The following is a 23,681-nucleotide window of genomic DNA, read 5'->3' as shown; positions in this document are numbered from 1 at the left end:
ACCCTCCAAGGTGTTAGACCCTATGTTAGACTCTACCCTCCAAGGTGTTAGACCCTACCCTCCAAGGTGTTAGACCCTATGTTAGACCCTACCCTCCATTGTGTTAGACCCTACCCTCCAAGGCGTTAGACCCTATATTAGACCCTACCCTCCAAGGTGTTAGACCCTATGTTAGACCCTACCCTCCAAGGTGTTAGACCCTATGTTAGACCCTACCCTCCACGGTGTTAGACCCTACCCTACAAGGTGTTAGACCCTATATTAGACCCTACCCTCCAGGGTGTTAGACCCCATGTTAGACCCTACCCTCCAGGGTGTTAGACCCTACCCTCCAGGGTTAGACCCTATGTTAGACCCTACCATCCAAGGTGTTAGACCCTACCCTCCAAGGTGTTAGACCCTATGTTAGACCCTACCCTCCAAGGTGTTAGACCCTACCCTCCAAGGTGTTAGACCCTATGTTAGACCCTACCCTCCACAGTGTTAGACCCTACCCTCCAAGGTGTTAGACCCTATGTTAGACCCCACCCTCCAAGGTGTTAGACCCTATGTTAGACCCTACCCTCCAAGGTGTTAGACCCTGTTAGACCCTACCCTCCACGGTGTTAGACCCTACCCTCCAAGGTGTTAGACCCTACCCTCCACGGCGTTAGACCCTACCCTCCACGGCGTTAGACCCTATGTTAGACCCTACCCTCCAAGGTGTTAGACCCTGTTAGACCCTACCCTCCACGGTGTTAGACCCTACCCTCCAAGGTGTTAGACCCTACCCTCCACGGTGTTAGACCCTATATTAGATCCTACCCTCCAAGGTGTTAGATCCTACCCTCCATGGTGTTAGACCCTATGTTAGACCCTACCCTCCAAGGTGTTAGACCCTATGTTAGGCCCTACCCTCCAAGGTGTTAGACCCTACCCTACAAGGTGTTAGACCCTATATTAGACCCTACCCCCAAGGTGTTAGACCTTACCCTCCAGGGTGTTAGACCCTACCCTCCAAGGTGTTAGACCCTATGTTAGACCCTACCCTCCAAGGTGTTAGACCCTATGTTAGACCCTACCCTCCAAGGTGTTAGACCCTATGTTAGACCCTACCCTCCAAGGTGTTAGACCCTACCCTCCAGGGTGTTAGACCCTACCCTCCAGGGTGTTAGACCCTACCCTCCAAGGTGTTAGACCCTACCCTCCAAGGTGTTAGACCCTATGTTAGACCCTACCCTCCAGGGTGTTAGACCCTACCCTCCAGGGTGTTAGACCCTACACTCCAGGGTGTTAGACCCTATGTTAGACTCTACCCTCCAGGGTGTTAGACCCTACCCTCCAAGGTGTTAGACCCTATGTTAGACCCTACCCTCCAGGGTGTTAGACCCTACCCTCCAAGGTGTTAGACCCTATGTTAGACCCTACCCTCCAAGGTGTTAGACCCTACCCTCCAAGGTGTTAGACCCTATCCTCCAAGGTGTTAGACCCTATGTTAGACCCTACCCTCCAGGGTGTTAGACCCTACCTCCAAGGTGTTAGACCCTACCCTCCAAGGTTTTAGACCCTATGTTAGACCCTACCCTCCAAGGTGTTAGACCCTATGTTAGACCCTACCCTCCAAGGTGTTAGACCCTATGTTAGACTCTACCCTCCAAGGTGTTAGACCCTACCCTCCAAGGTGTTAGACCCTATGTTAGACCCTACCCTCCATTGTGTTAGACCCTACCCTCCAAGGTGTTAGACCCTATGTTAGACTCTACCCTCCAAGGTGTTAGACCCTACCCTCCAAGGTGTTAGACCCTATGTTAGGCCCTACCCTCCAAGGTGTTAGACCCTACCCTCCAGGGTGTTAGACCCTACCTTCCAAGGTGTTAGACCCTATGTTAGACCCTACCCTCCAAGGTGTTAGACCCTATGTTAGACTCTACCCTCCAAGGTGTTAGACCCTACCCTCCAAGGTGTTAGACCCTATGTTAGACCCTACCCTCCATTGTGTTAGACCCTACCCTCCAAGGCGTTAGACCCTATATTAGACCCTACCCTCCAAGGTGTTAGACCCTATGTTAGACCCTACCCTCCAAGGTGTTAGACCCTATGTTAGACCCTACCCTCCACGGTGTTAGACCCTACCCTACAAGGTGTTAGACCCTATATTAGACCCTACCCTCCAGGGTGTTAGACCCCATGTTAGACCCTACCCTCCAGGGTGTTAGACCCTACCCTCCAGGGTTAGACCCTATGTTAGACCCTACCCTCCAAGGTGTTAGACCCTACCCTCCAAGGTGTTAGACCCTATGTTAGACCCTACCCTCCAAGGTGTTAGACCCTACCCTCCAAGGTGTTAGACCCTATGTTAGACCCTACCCTCCACAGTGTTAGACCCTACCCTCCAAGGTGTTAGACCCTATGTTAGACCCCACCCTCCAAGGTGTTAGACCCTATGTTAGACCCTACCCTCCAAGGTGTTAGACCCTATGTTAGACCCTACCCTCCACGGTGTTAGACCCTACCCTCCAAGGTGTTAGACCCTACCCTCCACGGCGTTAGACCCTACCCTCCACGGCGTTAGACCCTACCCTCCACGGCGTTAGACCCTACCCTCCACGGTGTTAGACCCTATATTAGATCCTACCCTCCAAGGTGTTAGATCCTACCCTCCATGGTGTTAGACCCTATGTTAGACCCTACCCTCCAAGGTGTTAGACCCTATGTTAGGCCCTACCCTCCAAGGTGTTAGACCCTACCCTACAAGGTGTTAGACCCTATATTAGACCCTACCCCCAAGGTGTTAGACCTTACCCTCCAGGGTGTTAGACCCTACCCTCCAAGGTGTTAGACCCTATGTTAGACCCTACCCTCCAAGGTGTTAGACCCTATGTTAGACCCTACCCTCCAAGGTGTTAGACCCTACCCTCCAGGGTGTTAGACCCTACCCTCCACGGCGTTAGACCCTACCCTCCACGGCGTTAGACCCTACCCTCCACGGTGTTAGACCCTATATTAGACCCTACCCTCCAAGGTGTTAGATCCTACCCTCCATGGTGTTAGACCCTATGTTAGACCCTACCCTCCAAGGTGTTAGACCCTATGTTAGGCCCTACCCTCCAAGGTGTTAGACCCTACCCTCCAGGGTGTTAGACCCTACCTTCCAAGGTGTTAGACCCTATGTTAGACTCTACCCTCCAAGGTGTTAGACCCTACCCTCCAAGGTGTTAGACCCTATGTTAGACCCTACCCTCCATTGTGTTAGACCCTACCCTCCAAGGCGTTAGACCCTATATTAGACCCTACCCTCCATTGTGTTAGACCCTACCCTCCAAGGCGTTAGACCCTATATTAGACCCTACCCTCCAAGGTGTTAGACCCTATGTTAGACCCTACCCTCCAAGGTGTTAGACCCTATGTTAGACCCTACCCTCCACGGTGTTAGACCCTACCCTACAAGGTGTTAGACCCTATATTAGACCCTACCCTCCAGGGTGTTAGACCCCATGTTAGACCCTACCCTCCAGGGTGTTAGACCCTACCCTCCAGGGTTAGACCCTATGTTAGACCCTACCCTCCAAGGTGTTAGACCCTACCCTCCAAGGTGTTAGACCCTATGTTAGACCCTACCCTCCAAGGTGTTAGACCCTACCCTCCAAGGTGTTAGACCCTATGTTAGACCCCACCCTCCAAGGTGTTAGACCCTATGTTAGACCCTACCCTCCAAGGTGTTAGACCCTATGTTAGACCCTACCCTCCACGGTGTTAGACCCTACCCTCCAAGGTGTTAGACCCTACCCTCCACGGCGTTAGACCCTACCCTCCACGGCGTTAGACCCTACCCTCCACGGCGTTAGACCCTACCCTCCACGGTGTTAGACCCTATATTAGATCCTACCCTCCAAGGTGTTAGATCCTACCCTCCATGGTGTTAGACCCTATGTTAGACCCTACCCTCCAAGGTGTTAGACCCTATGTTAGACCCTACCCTCCAAGGTGTTAGACCCTATGTTAGACTCTACCCTCCAAGGTGTTAGACCCTACCCTCCAAGGTGTTAGACCCTATGTTAGACCCTACCCTCCATTGTGTTAGACCCTACCCTCCAAGGCGTTAGACCCTATATTAGACCCTACCCTCCAAGGTGTTAGACCCTATGTTAGACCCCACCCTCCAAGGTGTTAGACCCTATGTTAGACCCTACCCTCCAAGGTGTTAGACCCTATGTTAGACCCTACCCTCCACGGTGTTAGACCCTACCCTCCAAGGTGTTAGACCCTACCCTCCACGGCGTTAGACCCTACCCTCCACGGCGTTAGACCCTACCCTCCACGGCGTTAGACCCTACCCTCCACGGTGTTAGACCCTATATTAGATCCTACCCTCCAAGGTGTTAGATCCTACCCTCCATGGTGTTAGACCCTATGTTAGACCCTACCCTCCAAGGTGTTAGACCCTATGTTAGGCCCTACCTCCAAGGTGTTAGACCCTACCCTACAAGGTGTTAGACCCTATATTAGACCCTACCCCCAAGGTGTTAGACCTTACCCTCCAGGGTGTTAGACCCTACCCTCCAAGGTGTTAGACCCTATGTTAGACCCTACCCTCCAAGGTGTTAGACCCTATGTTAGACCCTACCCTCCAAGGTGTTAGACCCTACCCTCCAGGGTGTTAGACCCTACCCTCCACGGCGTTAGACCCTACCCTCCACGGCGTTAGACCCTACCCCTCCACGGTGTTAGACCCTATATTAGACCCTACCCTCCAAGGTGTTAGATCCTACCCTCCATGGTGTTAGACCCTATGTTAGACCCTACCCTCCAAGGTGTTAGACCCTATGTTAGGCCCTACCCTCCAAGGTGTTAGACCCTACCCTCCAGGGTGTTAGACCCTACCTTCCAAGGTGTTAGACCCTATGTTAGACTCTACCCTCCAAGGTGTTAGACCCTACCCTCCAAGGTGTTAGACCCTATGTTAGACCCTACCCTCCATTGTGTTAGACCCTACCCTCCAAGGCGTTAGACCCTATATTAGACCCTACCCTCCATTGTGTTAGACCCTACCCTCCAAGGCGTTAGACCCTATATTAGACCCTACCCTCCAAGGTGTTAGACCCTATGTTAGACCCTACCCTCCAAGGTGTTAGACCCTATGTTAGACCCTACCCTCCACGGTGTTAGACCCTACCCTACAAGGTGTTAGACCCTATATTAGACCCTACCCTCCAGGGTGTTAGACCCCATGTTAGACCCTACCCTCCAGGGTGTTAGACCCTACCCTCCAGGGTTAGACCCTATGTTAGACCCTACCTCCAAGGTGTTAGACCCTACCTCCAAGGTGTTAGACCCTATGTTAGACCCTACCCTCCAAGGTGTTAGACCCTACCCTCCAAGGTGTTAGACCCTATGTTAGACCCCACCCTCCAAGGTGTTAGACCCTATGTTAGACCCTACCCTCCAAGGTGTTAGACCCTATGTTAGACCCTACCCTCCACGGTGTTAGACCCTACCCTCCAAGGTGTTAGACCCTACCCTCCACGGCGTTAGACCCTACCCTCCACGGCGTTAGACCCTACCCTCCACGGCGTTAGACCCTACCCTCCACGGTGTTAGACCCTATATTAGATCCTACCCTCCAAGGTGTTAGATCCTACCCTCCATGGTGTTAGACCCTATGTTAGACCCTACCCTCCAAGGTGTTAGACCCTATGTTAGACCCTACCCTCCAAGGTGTTAGACCCTATGTTAGACTCTACCCTCCAAGGTGTTAGACCCTACCCTCCAAGGTGTTAGACCCTATGTTAGACCCTACCCTCCATTGTGTTAGACCCTACCCTCCAAGGCGTTAGACCCTATATTAGACCCTACCCTCCAAGGTGTTAGACCCTATGTTAGACCCTACCCTCCAAGGTGTTAGACCCTATGTTAGACCCTACCCTCCACGGTGTTAGACCCTACCCTACAAGGTGTTAGACCCTATATTAGACCCTACCCTCCAAGGTGTTAGACCCCATGTTAGACCCTACCCTCCAGGGTGTTAGACCCTACCCTCCAGGGTGTTAGACCCTATGTTAGACCCTACCATCCAAGGTGTTAGACCCTACCCTCCAAGGTGTTAGACCCTATGTTAGACCCCACCCTCCAAGGTGTTAGACCCTATGTTAGACCCTACCCTCCAAGGTGTTAGACCCTATGTTAGACCCTACCCTCCAAGGTGTTAGACCCTACCCTCCACGGCGTTAGACCCTACCCTCCACGGCGTTAGACCCTACCCTCCACGGTGTTAGACCCTATATTAGACCCTACCCTCCAAGGTGTTAGATCCTACCCTCCATGGTGTTAGACCCTATGTTAGACCCTACCCTCCAAGGTGTTAGACCCTATGTTAGGCCCTACCCTCCAAGGTGTTAGACCCTACCCTACAAGGTGTTAGACCCTATATTAGACCCTACCCCCAAGGTGTTAGACCTTACCCTCCAGGGTGTTAGACCCTACCCTCCAAGGTGTTAGACCCTATGTTAGACCCTACCCTCCAAGGTGTTAGACCCTATGTTAGACCCTACCCTCCAAGGTGTTAGACCCTATGTTAGACCCTACCCTCCAAGGTGTTAGACCCTACCCTCCAGGGTGTTAGACCCTACCTCCAGGGTGTTAGACCCTACCCTCCAAGGTGTTAGACCCTACCCTCCAAGGTGTTAGACCCTATGTTAGACCCTACCCTCCAGGGTGTTAGACCCTACCCTCCAGGGTGTTAGACCCTACACTCCAGGGTGTTAGACCCTATGTTAGACTCTACCCTCCAGGGTGTTAGACCCTACCCTCCAAGGTGTTAGACCCTATGTTAGACCCTACCCTCCAGGGTGTTAGACCCTACCCTCCAAGGTGTTAGACCCTATGTTAGACCCTACCCTCCAGGGTGTTAGACCCTACCCTCCAAGGTGTTAGACCCTACCCTCCAAGGTGTTAGACCCTATGTTAGACCCTACCCTCCAGGGTGTTAGACCCTACCCTCCAAGGTGTTAGACCCTATGTTAGACCCTACCCTCCAAGGTGTTAGACCCTATGTTAGACTCTACCCTCCAAGGTGTTAGACCCTATGTTAGACCCTACCCTCCAAGGTGTTAGACCTTACCCTCCAAGGTGTTAGACCCTACCCTCCAAGGTTTTAGACCCTATGTTAGACCCTACCCTCCAAGGTGTTAGACCCTATGTTAGACCCTACCCTCCAAGGTGTTAGACCCTACCCTCCAGGGTGTTAGACCCTACCCTCCAGGGTGTTAGACCCTACCCTCCACGGTGTTAGACCCTACACTCCAAGGTGTTAGACCCTATGTTAGACCCTACCCTCCAGAGTGTTAGACCCTACCCTCCAGGGTGTTAGACCCTACACTCCAGGGTGTTAGACCCTATGTTAGACTCTACCCTCCAGGGTGTTAGACCCTACCCTCCAAGGTGTTAGACCCTATGTTAGACCCTACCCTCCAGGGTGTTAGACCCTACCCTCCAAGGTGTTAGACCCTATGTTAGACCCTACCCTCCAAGGTGTTAGACCCAACCCTCCAAGGTGTTAGACCCTACACTCCAAGGTGTTAGACCCTATGTTAGACCCTACCCTCCAAGGTGTTAGACCCTGTTAGACCCTACCCTCCAAGGTGTTAGACCCTATGTTAGACTCTACCCTCCAAGGTGTTAGACCCTACCCTCCAAGGTGTTAGATCCTATGTTAGACCCTACCTTCCAAGGTGTTAGACCCTACCCTCCAAGGTGTTAGACCCTATGTTAGACCCTACCCTCCAGGGTGTTAGACCCTACACTCCAGGGTGTTAGACCCTACACTCCAGGGTGTTAGACCCTATGTTAGACCCTACCCTCCAAGGTGTTAGACCCTATGTTAGACCCTACCCTCCAAGGTGTTAGACCTTACCCTCCAAGGTGTTAGACCCTATGTTAGACCCTACCCTCCAAGGTGTTAGACCCTATGTTAGACCCTACCCTCCAAGGTGTTAGACCCTACCCTCCAGGGTGTTAGACCCTACCCTCGAAGGTGTTAGACCCTATGTTAGACCCTACCCTCCAAGGTGTTAGACCCTATGTTAGACCCTACCCTCCAAGGCGTTAGACCCTATGTTAGACTCTACCCTCCAAGGTGTTAGACCCTACCCTCCAAGGTGTTAGACCCTATGTTAGACCCTACCCTCCATTGTGTTAGACCCTACCCTCCAAGGCGTTAGACCCTACCCTCCAAGGTGTTAGACCCTACCCTCCAAGGTGTTAGACCCTATGTTAGACCCTACCCTCCAAGGTGTTAGACCCTATGTTAGACCCTACCCTCCAAGGTGTTAGACCTTACCCTCCAAGGTGTTAGACCCTACCCTCCAGGGTGTTAGACCCTATGTTAGACTCTACCCTCCAGGGTGTTAGACCCTACCCTCCAAGGTGTTAGACCCTATGTTAGACCCTACCCTCCAGGGTGTTAGACCCTACCCTCCAAGGTGTTAGACCCTATGTTAGACCCTACCCTCCAAGGTGTTAGATCCAACCCTCCAAGGTGTTAGACCCTACACTCCAAGGTGTTAGACCCTATGTTAGACCCTACCCTCCAGGGTGTTAGACCCTACCCTCCAAGGTGTTAGACCCTATGTTAGACCCTACCCTCCAAGGTGTTAGACCCTATGTTAGACTCTACCCTCCAAGGTGTTAGACCCTACCCTCCAAGGTGTTAGACCCTATGTTAGACCCTACCCTCCATTGTGTTAGACCCTACCCTCCAAGGCGTTAGACCCTACCCTCCAAGGTGTTAGACCCTACCCTCCAAGGTGTTAGACCCTATGTTAGACCCTACCCTCCAGGGTGTTAGACCCTACCCTCCAGGGTGTTAGACCCTACACTCCAGGGTGTTAGACCCTATGTTAGACTCTACCCTCCAGGGTGTTAGACCCTACCCTCCAAGTTGTTAGACCCTATGTTAGACCCTACCCTCCAGGGTGTTAGACCCTACCCTCCAAGGTGTTAGACCCTATGTTAGACCCTACCCTCCAAGGTGTTAGACCCAACCCTCCAAGGTGTTAGACCCTACCCTCCAAGGTGTTAGACCCTATGTTAGACCCTACCCTCCAGGGTGTTAGACCCTATGTTAGACCCTACCCTCCAAGGTGTTAGACCCTATGTTAGACTCTACCCTCCAAGGTGTTAGACCCTACCCTCCAAGGTGTTAGACCCTATGTTAGACCCTACCCTCCAGGGTGTTAGACCCTACCCTCCAAGGTGTTAGACCCTATGTTAGACCCTACCCTCCAAGGTGTTAGACCCAACCCTCCAAGGTGTTAGACCCTACCCTCCAAGGTGTTAGACCCTATGTTAGACCCTACCCTCCAGGGTGTTAGACCCTACCCTCCACGGTGTTAGACCCTATATTAGACCCTACCCTCCAAGGCGTTAGATTCTACCCTCCATGGTGTTAGACCCTATGTTAGACCCTACCCTCCAAGGTGTTAGACCCTATGTTAGGCCCTACCCTCCAAGGTGTTAGACCCTACCCTACAAGGTGTTAGACCCTATATTAGACCTTACCCTCCAAGGTGTTACACCCTACCCTCCAAGGTGTTAGACCCTATGTTAGACCCTACCCTCCAAGGTGTTAGACCCTACCCTCCAGGGTGTTAGACCCTACCCTCCAGGGTGTTAGACCCTACCCTCCAAGGTGTTAGACCCTACCCTCCAAGGTGTTAGACCCTATGTTAGACCCTACCCTCCAGGGTGTTAGACCCTACCCTCCAGGGTGTTAGACCCTACACTCCAGGGTGTTAGACCCTATGTTAGACTGTACCCTCCAGGGTGTTAGACCCTACCCTCCAAGGTGTTAGACCCTATGTTAGACCCTACCCTCCAGGGTGTTAGACCCTACCCTCCAAGGTGTTAGACCCCATGTTAGATCCAACCCTCCAAGGTGTTAGACCCTACCCTCCAAGGTGTTAGACCCTACCCTCCAGGGTGTTAGACCCTACCCTCCAAGGTGTTAGACCCTATGTTAGACCCTACCCTCCAAGGTGTTAGACCTTACCCTCCAAGGTGTTACACCCTACCCTCCAAGGTGTTAGACCCTATGTTAGACCCTACCCTCCAAGGTGTTAGACCCTACCCTCCAGGGTGTTAGACCCTACCCTCCAGGGTGTTAGACCCTACCCTCCAAGGTGTTAGACCCTACCCTCCAAGGTGTTAGACCCTATGTTAGACCCTACCCTCCAGGGTGTTAGACCCTACCCTCCAGGGTGTTAGACCCTACCCTCCAGGGTGTTAGACCCTATGTTAGACTCTACCCTCCAGGGTGTTAGACCCTACCCTCCAAGGTGTTAGACCCTATGTTAGACCCTACCCTCCAGGGTGTTAGACCCTACCCTCCAAGGTGTTAGACCCCATGTTAGACCCAATCCTCCAAGGTGTTAGACCCTACCCTCCAGGGTGTTAGACCCTACCCTCCAAGGTGTTAGACCCTATGTTAGACCCTACCCTCCAAGGTGTTAGACCCTATGTTAGACTCTACCTTCCAAGGTGTTAGACCCTACCCTCCAAGGTGTTAGACCCTATGTTAGACCCTACCCTCCATTGTGTTAGACCCTACCCTCCAAGGCGTTAGACCCTATATTAGACCCTACCCTCCAAGGTGTTAGACCCTATGTTAGACCCTACCCTCCAAGGTGTTAGACCCTACCCTCCAAGGTGTTAGACCCTATGTTAGACCCTACCCTCCACGGTGTTAGACCCTACCCTACAAGGTGTTAGACCCTATATTAGACCCTACCCTCCAAGGTGTTAGACCCTACCCTCCAAGGTGTTAGACCCTATGTTAGACACTACCCTCCAAGGTGTTAGACCCTACCCTCCAGGGTGTTAGACCCTACCCTCCAGGGTGTTAGACCCTACCCTCCAAGGTGTTAGACCCTACCCTCCAAGGTGTTAGACCCTATGTTAGACCCTACCCTCCAGGGTGTTAGACCCTACCCTCCAGGGTGTTAGGGGTGTTAGACCCTATGTTAGACCTACCCTCCAGGGTGTTAGACCCTACCCTCCAAGGTGTTAGACCCTATGTTAGACCCTACCCTCCAGGGTGTTAGACCCTACCCTCCAAGGTGTTAGACCCCATGTTAGACCCAATCCTCCAAGGTGTTAGACCCTACCCTCCAGGGTGTTAGACCCTACCCTCCAAGGTGTTAGACCCTATGTTAGACCCTACCCTCCAAGGTGTTAGACCCTATGTTAGACTCTACCCTCCAAGGTGTTAGACCCTACCCTCCAAGGTGTTAGACCCTATGTTAGACCCTACCCTCCATTGTGTTAGACCCTACCCTCCAAGGCGTTAGACCCTATATTAGACCCTACCCTCCAAGGTGTTAGACCCTATGTTAGACCCTACCCTCCACGGTGTTAGACCCTACCCTACAAGGTGTTAGACCCTATATTAGACCCTACCCCCAAGGTGTTAGACCCTACCCTCCAAGGTGTTAGACCCTACCCTCCAAGGTTTTAGACCCTACCCTCCAAGGTTTTAGACCCTACCCTCCAAGGTGTTAGACCCTATGTTAGACCCTACCCTCCAGGGTGTTAGACCCTACCCTCCAAGGTGTTAGACCCTATGTTAGACTCTACCCTCCAAGGTGTTAGACCCGACCCTCCAAGGTGTTAGACCCTACCCTCCAAGGTGTTAGACCCTACCCTCCAGGGTGTTAGACCCTATGTTAGACCCTACCCTCCAAGGTGTTAGACCCTATATTAGACCCTACCCTCCAAGGTGTTAGACCCTATGTTAGACCCTACCCTCCATTGTGTTAGACCCTACCCTCCAGGGTGTTAGACCCTATATTAGACCCTACCCTCCAAGGTGTTAGACCCTATGTTAGACCCCACCCTCCAAGGTGTTAGACCCTACCCTCCAAGGTGTTAGACCCTATGTTAGACCCTACCCTCCAGGGTGTTAGACCCTATGTTAGACCCTACCCTCCAGGGTGTTAGACCCTATGTTAGACCCTATCCTCCAGGGTGTTAGACCCTATGTTAGACCCTACCCTCCAGGGTGTTAGACCCTATGTTAGACCCTACCCTCCAGGGTGTTAGACCCTATGTTAGACCCTACCCTCCAGGGTGTTAGACCCTATGTTAGACCCTACCCTCCAGGGTGTTAGACCCTACCCTCCAGGGTGTTAGACCCTATGTTAGACCCTACCCTCCAGGGTGTTAGACCCTATGTTAGACTCTACCCTCCAGGGTGTTAGACCCTACCCTCCAAGGTGTTAGACCCTATGTTAGACCCTACCCTCCAGGGTGTTAGACCCTACCCTCCAAGGTGTTAGACCCTATGTTAGACCCTACCCTCCAAGGTGTTAGACCCTATGTTAGACTCTACCCTCCAAGGTGTTAGACCCTACCCTCCAAGGTGTTAGACCCTATGTTAGACCCTACCCTCCATTGTGTTAGACCCTACCCTCCAAGGCGTTAGACCCTATATTAGACCCTACCCTCCAAGGTGTTAGACCCTATGTTAGACCCTACCCTCCAAGGTGTTAGACCCTACCCTCCAAGGTGTTAGACCCTATGTTAGACCCTACCCTCCACGGTGTTAGACCCTACCCTACAAGGTGTTAGACCCTATATTAGACCCTACCCTCCAAGGTGTTAGACCCTACCCTCCAAGGTGTTAGACCCTACCCTCCAAGGTGTTAGACCCTACCCTCCAAGGATTTAGACCCTACCCTCCAAGGTGTTAGACCCTATGTTAGACCCTACCCTCCAGGGTGTTAGACCCTACCCTCCAAGGTGTTAGACCCTATGTTAGACTCTACCCTCCAAGGTGTTAGACCCGACCCTCCAAGGTGTTAGACCCTACCCTCCAAGGTGTTAGACCCTACCCTCCAAGGTGTTAGACCCTACCCTCCAAGGTGTTAGACCCTATGTTAGACCCTACCCTCCAAGGTGTTAGACCCTATATTAGACCCTACCCTCCAAGGTGTTAGACCCTATGTTAGACCCTACCCTCCATTGTGTTAGACCCTACCCTCCAGGGTGTTAGACCCTATATTAGACCCTACCCTCCAAGGTGTTAGACCCTATGTTAGACCCCACCCTCCAAGGTGTTAGACCCTACCCTCCAAGGTGTTAGACCCTATGTTAGACCCTACCCTCCAGGGTGTTAGACCCTATGTTAGACCCTACCCTCCAGGGTGTTAGACCCTATGTTAGACCCTACCCTCCAGGGTGTTAGACCCTATGTTAGACCCTACCCTCCAGGGTGTTAGACCCTATGTTAGACCCTACCCTCCAGGGTGTTAGACCCTATGTTAGACCCTACCCTCCAGGGTGTTAGACCCTATGTTAGACCCTACCCTCCAGGGTGTTAGACCCTACCCTCCAGGGTGTTAGACCCTATGTTAGACCCTACCCTCCAGGGTGTTAGACCCTATGTTAGACCCTACCCTCCAAGGTGTTAGACCCTACCCTCCAGGGTGTTAGACCCTACCCTCCAAGGTGTTAGACCCTATGTTAGACCCTACCCTCCAGGGTGTTAGACCCTATGTTAGACCCTACCCTCCAAGGTGTTAGACCCTACCCTCCAGGGTGTTAGACCCTACCCTCCAGGGTGTTAGACCCTATGTTAGACCCTACCCTCCAGGGTGTTAGACCCTATGTTAGACCCTACCCTCCAGGGTGTTAGACCCTATGTTAGACCCTACCCTCCAGGGTGTTAGACCCTATGTTAAACCCTACCCTCCAAGGTGTTCGATACTAACAGAGTATAAGGTATACTGGAAGAGTGTACTGGATGGATGACATGTACAAGGTGAGTGTGTATGTGTGAGATGAATCAGTAGTGTTTGAGAGTGTTACAGTTTGTCTCACTATCGTACCCGTGTTGTCCGTCTCCATTCTGTGCGTAGGGATCACTGAAGAAGTCTGGACTGACCGCTCCTGACGCAGGGGTGATCCCGTCTAGACACAGAGAGAAAGAGGGAAAACAAACACAGGGATTGTGAGGTCTTCCTCTAAAAGGACTTCCTGACAGCTGCTGGTGGAGACGGAGACAAACAAACAGCACAAACCGGATCTGAAAATGCACTTTACTGACCCGTGCTGTAGAAGAGGTCAGGTCTGTCCATCTCTCCATCCTCTCCGTACATGAAGGGCTCTCCCTCCTCCATCTGCCTACTCTCCACCATCTCCAACCACTGAGAGTTATGCCATCGGAACTTCTCTCTCTGAGTCTTCCTCCCCACCCTCATCATACTCCTAGAGGGATGGAGAGGGGTATCGTCCCGTTACACACAGGAGGATACCCTCAGAGAGACTGGGGTTACAGGAGGATACCCCTCAGAGAGACTGGGGTTACAGGAGGATACCCCTCAGAGAGACTGGGGTTACAGGAGGATACCCCTCAGAGAGACTGGGGTTACAGGAGGATACCCCTCAGAGAGACTGGGGTTACAGGAGGATACCCCTAAGAGAGACTGGGGTTACAGGAGGATACCCCTCAGAGAGACTGGGGTTACAGGAGGATACCCCTCAGAGAGACTGGGGTTACATAGGATGATACCCCTAAGAGAGACTGGGGTTACACAGGAGGATACCCCTCAGAGAGACTGGGGTTACAGGAGGATACCGCTCAGAGAGACTGGGGTTACACAGGAGGATACCCCTCAGAGAGACTGGGGTTACAGGAGGATACCCCTCAGAGAGACTGGGGTTACAGGAGGATACCCCTCAGAGAGACTGGGGTTACAGGAGGATACCCCTCAGAGAGACTGGGGTTACAGGAGGATACTTCTCAGAGAGACTGGGGTTACACACAGGAGGATACCCCTCAGAGAGACTGGGGTTACAGGAGGATACTTCTCAGAGAGACTGGGGTTACACAGGATGATACCCCTCAGAGAGACTGGGGTTACACACAGGAGGATACCCCTCAGAGAGACTGGGGTAACACAGGAGGATACCGCTCAGAGAGACTGGGGTTACACAGGAGGATACCCCTCAGAGAGACTGGGGTTACACACAGGAGGATACCCCTCAGAGAGACTGGGGTTACACACAGGAGGATACCCCTCAGAGAGACTGGGGTTACAGAAGGATAACCCTCAGAGAGACTGGGGTTACAGGAGGATACCCCTTAGAGAGACTGGGGTTACAGGATGATACCCCTCAGAGAGACTGGGGTTACAGGATGATACCCCTCAGAGAGACTGGGGTTACACAGGAGGATATCCCTCAGAGAGACTGGGGTTACAGGAGGATACCCCTCAGAGATACTGGGGTTACACAGGAGGATACTCCTCAGAGAGACTGGGGTTACAGGAGGATACCCCTCAGAGAGACTGGGGTTACAGGATGATACCCCTCAGAGAGACTGGGGTTACACAGGAGGATATCCCTCAGAGAGACTGGGGTTACAGGAGGATACCCCTCAGAGATACTGGGGTTACACAGGAGGATACTCCTCAGAGAGACTGGGGTTACAGGACGATACCCCTCAGAGAGACTGGGGTTACACACAGGAGGATACCCCTCAGAGAGACTGGGGTTACACACAGGTGGACACCCCTCAGAGAGACTGGGGTTACAGGAGGATATCCCTCAGAGAGACTGGGGTTACACACAGGAGGATACCCCTCAGAGAGACTGGGGTTACACATAGGAGGATACCCCTCAGAGAGACTGGGGTTACACATAGGAGGATACCCCTCAGAGAGACTGGGGTTACACACAGGAGGATACCCCTCAGAGAGACTGGGGTTACAGGAGGATACCCCTCAGAGAGACTGGGGTTACACACAGGAGGATACCCCTCAGAGAGACTGGGGTTAAAGGAGGATACCCCTCAGAGAGACTGGGGTTACACACAGGGGGATACCCCTCAGAGAGATTGGGGTTACACAGGAGGATACCCCTCAGAGAGACTGGGGTTACACAGGAGGATACCCCTCAGAGAGACTGGGGTTACACAGGAGGATACCCCTCAGAGAGACTGGGGTTACACACAGGAGGATACCCCTCAGAGAGACTGGGGTTACAGGAGGATACCCCTCAGAGAGACTGGGGTTACAAACAGGAGGATACCCCTCAGAGAGACTTGGGTTACACAGGATGATACCCCTCAGAGAGACTGGGGTTACACAGGATGATACCCCTCAGAGAGACTGGGGTTACAGGAGGATGCCCCTCAGAGAGACTGGGGTTACAGGAGGATACCCCTCAGAGAGACTGGGGTTACAGGAGGATACCCCTCAGAGAGACTGGGGTTACAGGATGATACCCCTCAGAGAGACTGGGGTTACACAGGATGATACCCCTCAGAGAGACTGGGGTTACACAGGATACCCCTCAGAGAGACTGGGGTTACAGGAGGATGCCCCTCAGAGAGACTGGGGTTACAGGAGGATACCCCTCAGAGAGACTGGGGCTACAGGAGGATACCCCTCAGAGAGACTGGGGTAACACAGGAGGATACCCCTCAGAGAGACTGGGGTTACAGGAGGATACCCCTCAGAGAGACTGGGGTTACACAGGAGGATATCCCTCAGAGAGACTGGGGTTACAGGAGGATACCCCTCAGAGATACTGGGGTTACACAGGAGGATACCCCTCAGAGAGACTGGGGTAACACAGGAGGATACCCCTCAGAGAGACTGGGGTTACAGGAGGATACCCCTCAGAGAGACTGGGGTTACAGGAGGATACCCCTCAGAGAGACTGGGGTTACAGGAGGATACCCCTCAGAGAGACTGGGGTTACACAGGAGGATATCCCTCAGAGAGACTGGGGTTACAGGAGGATACCCCTCAGAGAGACTGGGGTTACAGGAGGATACCCCTTAGAGAGAGACTGGGGTTACACACAGGAGGATACCCCTCAGAGAGACTGGGGTTACAGGAGGATACCCCTCAGAGAGACTGGGGTTACAGGAGGATACCCCTCAGAGAGACTGGGGTTACAGGAGGACACCCCTCAGAGAGACTGGGGTTACAGGATGATACCCCTCAGAGAGACTGGGGTTACACAGGAGGATATCCCTTCAGAGAGACTGGGGTTACAGGATGATACCCCTCAGAGAGACTGGGGTTACACAGGAGGATACCCCTCAGAGAGACTGGGGTAACACAGGATGATACCCCTCAGAGAGACTGGGGTTACACAGGAGGATACCCCTCAGAGAGACTGGGGTTACAGACAGGAGGATACCCCTCAGAGAGACTGGGGTTACAGGAGGATACCCCTCAGAGTGACTGGGGTTACAAACAGGAGGATACCCCTCAGAGAGACTGGGGTTACAGGAGGATACCCCTCAGAGAGACTGGGGTTACACAGGATGATACCCCTCAGAGAGACTGGGGTTACAGGAGGATACCACCCAGAGAGACTGGGGTTACACAGGAGGATACCCCTCAGAGAGACTGGGGTTACACAGGATGATACCCCTCAGAGAGACTGGGGTTACAGGAGGATACCCTAAGAGAGACTGGGGTTACACACAGGAGGATACCCCTCAGAGAGACTGGGGTTACAGGAGGATAACCCTCAGAGAGACTGGGGTTACACAGGAGGATACCCCTCAGAGAGACTGGGGTTACAGGAGTATACCCCTCAGAGAGACTGGGGTCACAGGAGGATACCCCTCAGAGAGACTGGGGTTACACAGGAGGATACCCCTCAGAGAGACTGGGGTTACAGGAGGATACCCCTCAGAGAGACTGGGGTTACATAGGATGATACCCCTAAGAGAGACTGGGGTTACACAGGAGGATACCCCTCAGAGAGACTGGGGTTACAGGAGGATACCCCTCAGAGAGACTGGGGTTACAGGAGGATACCCCTCAGAGAGACTGGGGTTACAGGAGGATACCCCTCAGAGAGACTGGGGTTACAGGAGGATACCCCTCAGAGAGACTGGGGTTACAGGAGGATACCCCTCAGAGAGACTGGGGTTACACAGGATGATACCCCTCAGAGAGACTGGGGTTACACACAGGAGGATACCCCTCAGAGAGACTGGGGTTACACAGGAGGATACCCCTCAGAGAGACTGGGGTTACACAGGAGGATACCCCTCAGAGAGACTGGGGTTACACAGGAGGATACCCCTCAGAGAGACTGGGGTTACACACAGGAGGATACCCCTCAGAGAGACTGGGGTTACACACAGGAGGATACCCCTCAGAGAGACTGGGGTTACAGGATGATACCCCTCAGAGAGACTGGGGTTACACAGGAGGATACCCCTCAGAGAGACTGGGGTTACACACAGGAGGATACCCCTCAGAGAGACTGGGGTTACACACAGGAGGATACCCCTCAGAGAGACTGGGGTTACAGGATGATACCCCTCAGAGAGACTGGGGTTACACAGGAGGATATCCCTCAGAGAGACTGGGGTTACAGGAGGATACCCCTCAGAGAGACTGGGGTTACACAGGAGGATACTCCTCAGAGAGACTGGGGTTACAGGACGATACCCCTCAGAGAGACTGGGGTTACACACAGGAGGATACCCCTCAGAGAGACTGGGGTTACACACAGGAGGACACCCCTCAGAGAGACTGGGGTTACAGGAGGATACCCCTCAGAGAGACTGGGGTTACACACAGGAGGATACCCCTCAGAGAGACGGGGGTTACACATAGGAGGATACCCCTCAGAGAGACTGGGGTTACACACAGGAGGATACCCATTTACATTTACATTTACATTTAAGTCATTTAGCAGACGCTCTTATCCAGAGCGACTTACAAATTGGTGCATTCACCTTATGACATCCAGTGGAACAGCCACTTACAATAGTGCATCTAAATCTTTTTAGGGGGGTGAGAAGGATTACTTACCCTATCCTAGGTATTCCTTGAAGAGGTGGGGTTTCAGGTGTCTCCGGAAGGTGGTGATTGACTCCGCTGTCCTGGCGTCGTGAGGGAGTTTGTTCCACCATTGGGGGCCAGAGCAGCGAACAGTTTTGACTGGGCTGAGCGGGAACTGTACTTCCTCAGTGGTAGGGAGGCGAGCAGGCCAGAGGTGGATGAACGCAGTGCCCTTGTTTGGGTGTAGGGCCTGATCAGAGCCTGGAGGTACTGAGGTGCCGTTCCCCTCACAGCTCCGTAGGCAAGCACCATGGTCTTGTAGCGGATGCGAGCTTCAACTGGAAGCCAGTGGAGAGAGCGGAGGAGCGGGGTGACGTGAGAGAACTTGGGAAGGTTGAACACCAGACGGGCTGCGGCGTTCTGGATGAGTTGTAGGGGTTTAATGGCACAGGCAGGGAGCCCAGCCAACAGCGAGTTGCAGTAATCAAGACGGGAGATGACAAGTGCCTGGATTAGGACCTGCGCCGCTTCCTGTGTGAGGCAGGGTCGTACTCTGCGGATGTTGTAGAGCACATATGTCAGAGTCAAGGCCCGCGGGCCACATCCGGCCCGCGAGAAGGTTTTTTACGGCCCCTGGGATGATCTTGATTTATTATTAGAACCGGCCCGCAGACCGCAGCAAGCCGGCAGCCCGCAGATCTTTTACACGCACCAATACTACATTTCCCACAATGCAACGGTGACGCACCGAGCAGTAGGCTGCTTCATTTCAATATTTATTGGCACAGCAGTTGTCAGCATCACAGTAAAATTAACTTTCAGATACCCATCAAAAATGGCAAAACGGAAGGTGGACACTGAGAACCGGGGTTTCAAACAAGGTGGGAGTCGGAGTATTTGTTCACGGAGGTAGCTGGAAAACCTGTGTGTCTTCTGTGTGGAGAAAGTGTGGCGGTACTGAAAGAGTATAATCTGAGACGACATTATGAAACGAAACACGCGGACAAAAACAAGAATATGGACATGGAACAAAGGCTACAAAAGGCAGAGGAATTAAAACGAGGCCTCAAATCTCGACAGGCTCTGTTCAAAAAGCCAAATCACAAGGCCAGGCTGCTGTCAAGGCCAGTTTTATTTTGGCAGAAGAGATCGCTAAATCAGCCCGGCCATTTACGGAGGGGGATTTCATCAAAAACTGCATGATTAAAGTTTGTGACGAAGTTTGCCCAGAAAAAGGCAACTCTTTTTAAATGTGAGTCTGAGCAGAAACACCATTGCCGAGAGAGTAGACCAGTTGTCCATCAATCTAAAAGAGCAGCTTGTGAAAAAGGGAAAAGATTTCATTGCATATTCCTTGGCTGTGGATGAGAGCACCGACATTTCTGACATTGCCCAGTTGTCAATTTTCATCCGCGGAGTGGACTCCAGCCTAAGCGTGACAGAGGAGTTTTTGGCTTTACGTCCTATGCATGGCACAACTACGGGGCATGATTTGTATGAAGAGGTGTCAAGATGTGTAAATGAGATGGAGCTGCCTTGGGAAAAACTCGTGGGTTTGACAACCGACGGAGCACCTGCGATGTGTGGACACAGGAGCGGACTGGTGGCGAAGATACGGGAAAAGATGCAAGAGGAAAACGCGACAGGTGAGCTGACAGCTTATCATTGTATCATACACCAGGAAGCGTTGTGCGGTAAAGCCTTGAAAATGGAGCATGTAATGAGCATCATCACGCGCACAGTTAACTTTATCAGAGCCAAAGGTTTGAATCACCGCCAGTTCAAGGCATTTCTGACGGAGTTAGAAACGGAGCATGGTGATTTGCCTTATCACACAGAGGTGCGATGGCTAAGCCAGGGAAAGGTGCTTCAAAGATGTTTCGAGCTTCGTGAGGAGATTTGTCTGTTCTTGGACAGCAAAGGGAAAGACACAACACAACTCCGAGACGAAATGTTTCTGTGTGAAATGGCTTTTCTGTGTGACATTACGAGTCATCTGAATGCAATGAACTTGCAGCTGCAGGGTCGGGATCGTGTCATCTCTGATATGTACAGTACAGTGAAGGCATTTAAAACCAAACTGACTCTGTGGGAGACGCAGATGCGGAAAGAAAATTTGAGCCACTTTCCCAGCTGCCAGACCATGAAAGAGAAGCTCTCTACCAGTGCGTTCCCGAGCGCACAGTTGGCTGATAAAATAGGTATGCTTGCCGCTGACTTTCGACGCCGATTTGCTGACTTTGAAGCACAAAAAGCAGGTTGGAACTGCTCGGTAACCCATTTGCTGTTGACGTGGAAAGCTCACCACCAAACCTCCAAATGGAGTTGATTGACCTCCAATGCAATGATGCACTGAGGGCAAAATATGCGGCAGTGGGTGCTGCGGAGTTCGCCCGTTTCCTCCCCGACACAATGCCCCAGCTGCGCATCCAGGCTGCTCAAACGTTGTCTATGTTTGGCAGCACATACCTGTGTGAACAACTGTTTTCTTTGATGAACTTGAACAAAACATCACACAGAAGTCGACTTACTGCTGAACACCTCCACTCAATTCTGAGGATTTCCTCAGCTCAGAGCCTTACCCCGAACATTGATGAACTTGTGGAAAAGATGGGACACCACCAAGTATCACCCTCAACCTCAAACAAGTGAACATTACTGTGCAATCACATATTTAGAGTTTTTACTCAGTTCAAGTTTAAAAGTTAAAGTTTAATATTTGTTTTCACTGCATGTTACTTCTCCTTAAACAAAGTGTTGTTTTTGATTAATAGATTTTTGCACTTTATTTTATTGTATTTCAATCCAATTATATTTTAAAAATATTTCAGTTGAGTGGATGATAGAAAATTGCTATTATTGTTTTTTTCTTTGAAGTAAATTTAGCCCACTTTTGCTAAAATAGAAAATATAGGCTACTGATGGTGCCTTGAATACCGGTTTCTTTCATTTAATGTTCATGTTATGGGGATTTTTATATAAAGGAAATTTGTCTTTTGTGTCTGTTGAAAATTAAAGATTACTGACAGAGCCATAAGAAAATATTGCTTTATTTATCTGATCATATTGGAATATATTTGTTAGGTTTTCAGTAGGTTCAATTAGGTTCACTAGACTATATGCGTCATTTCAAAATTTTTCAATGAACATTCGAACAGTCCGGCCCTCGGCTTGTAGCTAAATTTTTTATTTGGCCCTCCGTCCATTTGACTTTGACACCCCTGTTGTAGAGCATGAACCTACAGGAACGGGACACCGCCTTGATGTTAGTTGAGAACGACAGGGTGTTGTCCAGGATCACGCCAAGGTTCTTAGCGCTCTGGGAGGAGGACACAATGGAGTTGTCAACCGTGATGGCGAGATCATGGAACGGGCAGTCCTTCCCCGGGAGGAAGAGGAGCTCCGTCTTGCTGAGGTTCAGCTTGAGGTGGTGATCCGTCATCCACACTGATATGTCTGCCAGACATGCAGAGATGCGATTCGCCACCTGGTCATCAGAAGGGGGAAAGGAGAAGATTAATTGTGTGTCGTCTGCATAGCAATGATAGGAGAGACCATGTGAGGTTATGACAGAGCCAAGTGACTTGGTGTATAGCGAGAATAAGAGAGGGCCTAGAACAGAGCCCTGGGGGACACCAGTGGTGAGAGCGCGTGGTGAGGAGACAGATTCTCGCCACGCCACCTGGTAGGAGCGACCTGTCAGGTAGGACGCAATCCAAGTGTGGGCCGCGCCGGAGATGCCCAACTCGGAGAGGGTGGAGAGGAGGATCTGATGGTTCACAGTATCGAAGGCAGCCGATAGGTCTAGAAGGATGAGAGCAGAGGAGAGAGAGTTAGCTTTAGCAGTGCGGAGCGCCTCCGTGATACAGAGAAGAGCAGTCTCAGTTGAATGACTAGTCTTGAAACCTGACTGATTTGGATCAAGAAGGTCATTCTGAGAGAGATAGCGGTAGAGCTGGCCAAGGACGGCACGCTCAAGAGTTTTGGAGAGAAAAGAGAGAAGGGATACTGGTCTGTAGTTGTTGACATCGGAGGGATCGAGTGTAGGTTTTTTTCAGAAGGGGTGCAACTCTCGCTCTCTTGAAGACGGGAGGGACGTAACCAGCGGTCAGGGATGAGTTGATGAGCGAGGTGAGGTAAGGGAGAAGGTCTCCGGAAATGGTCTGGAGAAGAGAGGAGGGGATAGGGTCAAGCGGGCAGGTTGTTGGGCGGCCGGCCGTCACAAGACGCGAGATTTCATCTGGAGAGAGAGGGGAGAAAGAGGTCAGAGCACAGGGTAGGGCAGTGTGAGCAGAACCAGCGGTGTCGTTTGACTTAGCAAACGAGGATCGGATGTCGTCGACCTTCTTTTCAAAATGGTTGACGAAGTCATCTGCAGAGAGGGAGGAGGGGGGGGAGGGGGAGGAGGATTCAGGAGGGAGGAGAAGGTGGCAAAGAGCTTCCTAGGGTTAGAGGCAGATGCTTGGAATTTAGAATGGTAGAAAGTGGCTTTAGCAGCAGAGACAGAGGAGGAAAATGTAGAGAGGAGGGAGTGAAAGGATGCCAGAGAGACTGGGGTTACACAGGATGATACCCCTCAGAGAGACTGGGGTTACAGGAGGATACCCTAAGAGAGACTGGGGTTACACACAGGAGGATACCCCTCAGAGAGACTGGGGTTACAGGAGGATGCCCCTCAGAGAGACTGGGGTTACAGGAGGATACCCCTCAGAGAGACTGGGGTTACAGGAGGATACCCCTCAGAGAGACTGGGGTTACAGGATGATACCCCTCAGAGAGACTGGGGTTACACAGGATGATACCCCTCAGAGAGACTGGGGTTACACAGGATACCCCTCAGAGAGACTGGAGTTACAGGAGGATGCCCCTCAGAGAGACTGGGGTTACAGG

At 51.9% G+C, this 23,681-nt stretch overlaps 1 pseudogene; it reads right to left on the bottom strand.

Annotated features, from left to right (window-relative positions):
* Window positions 1-23,681, bottom strand: part of LOC118380428 (kinesin-associated protein 3-like) — a 69,454-nt pseudogene that overhangs the window by 10,603 nt on the left and 35,170 nt on the right.

The sequence above is a fragment of the Oncorhynchus keta genome, unplaced genomic scaffold, assembly GCF_023373465.1.
Source record: "Oncorhynchus keta strain PuntledgeMale-10-30-2019 unplaced genomic scaffold, Oket_V2 Un_contig_6276_pilon_pilon, whole genome shotgun sequence".
In the NCBI taxonomy this organism is placed as follows: Eukaryota; Metazoa; Chordata; class Actinopteri; order Salmoniformes; family Salmonidae; genus Oncorhynchus; species Oncorhynchus keta.
This window is presented reverse-complemented; position numbering and strand designations above follow the sequence as displayed.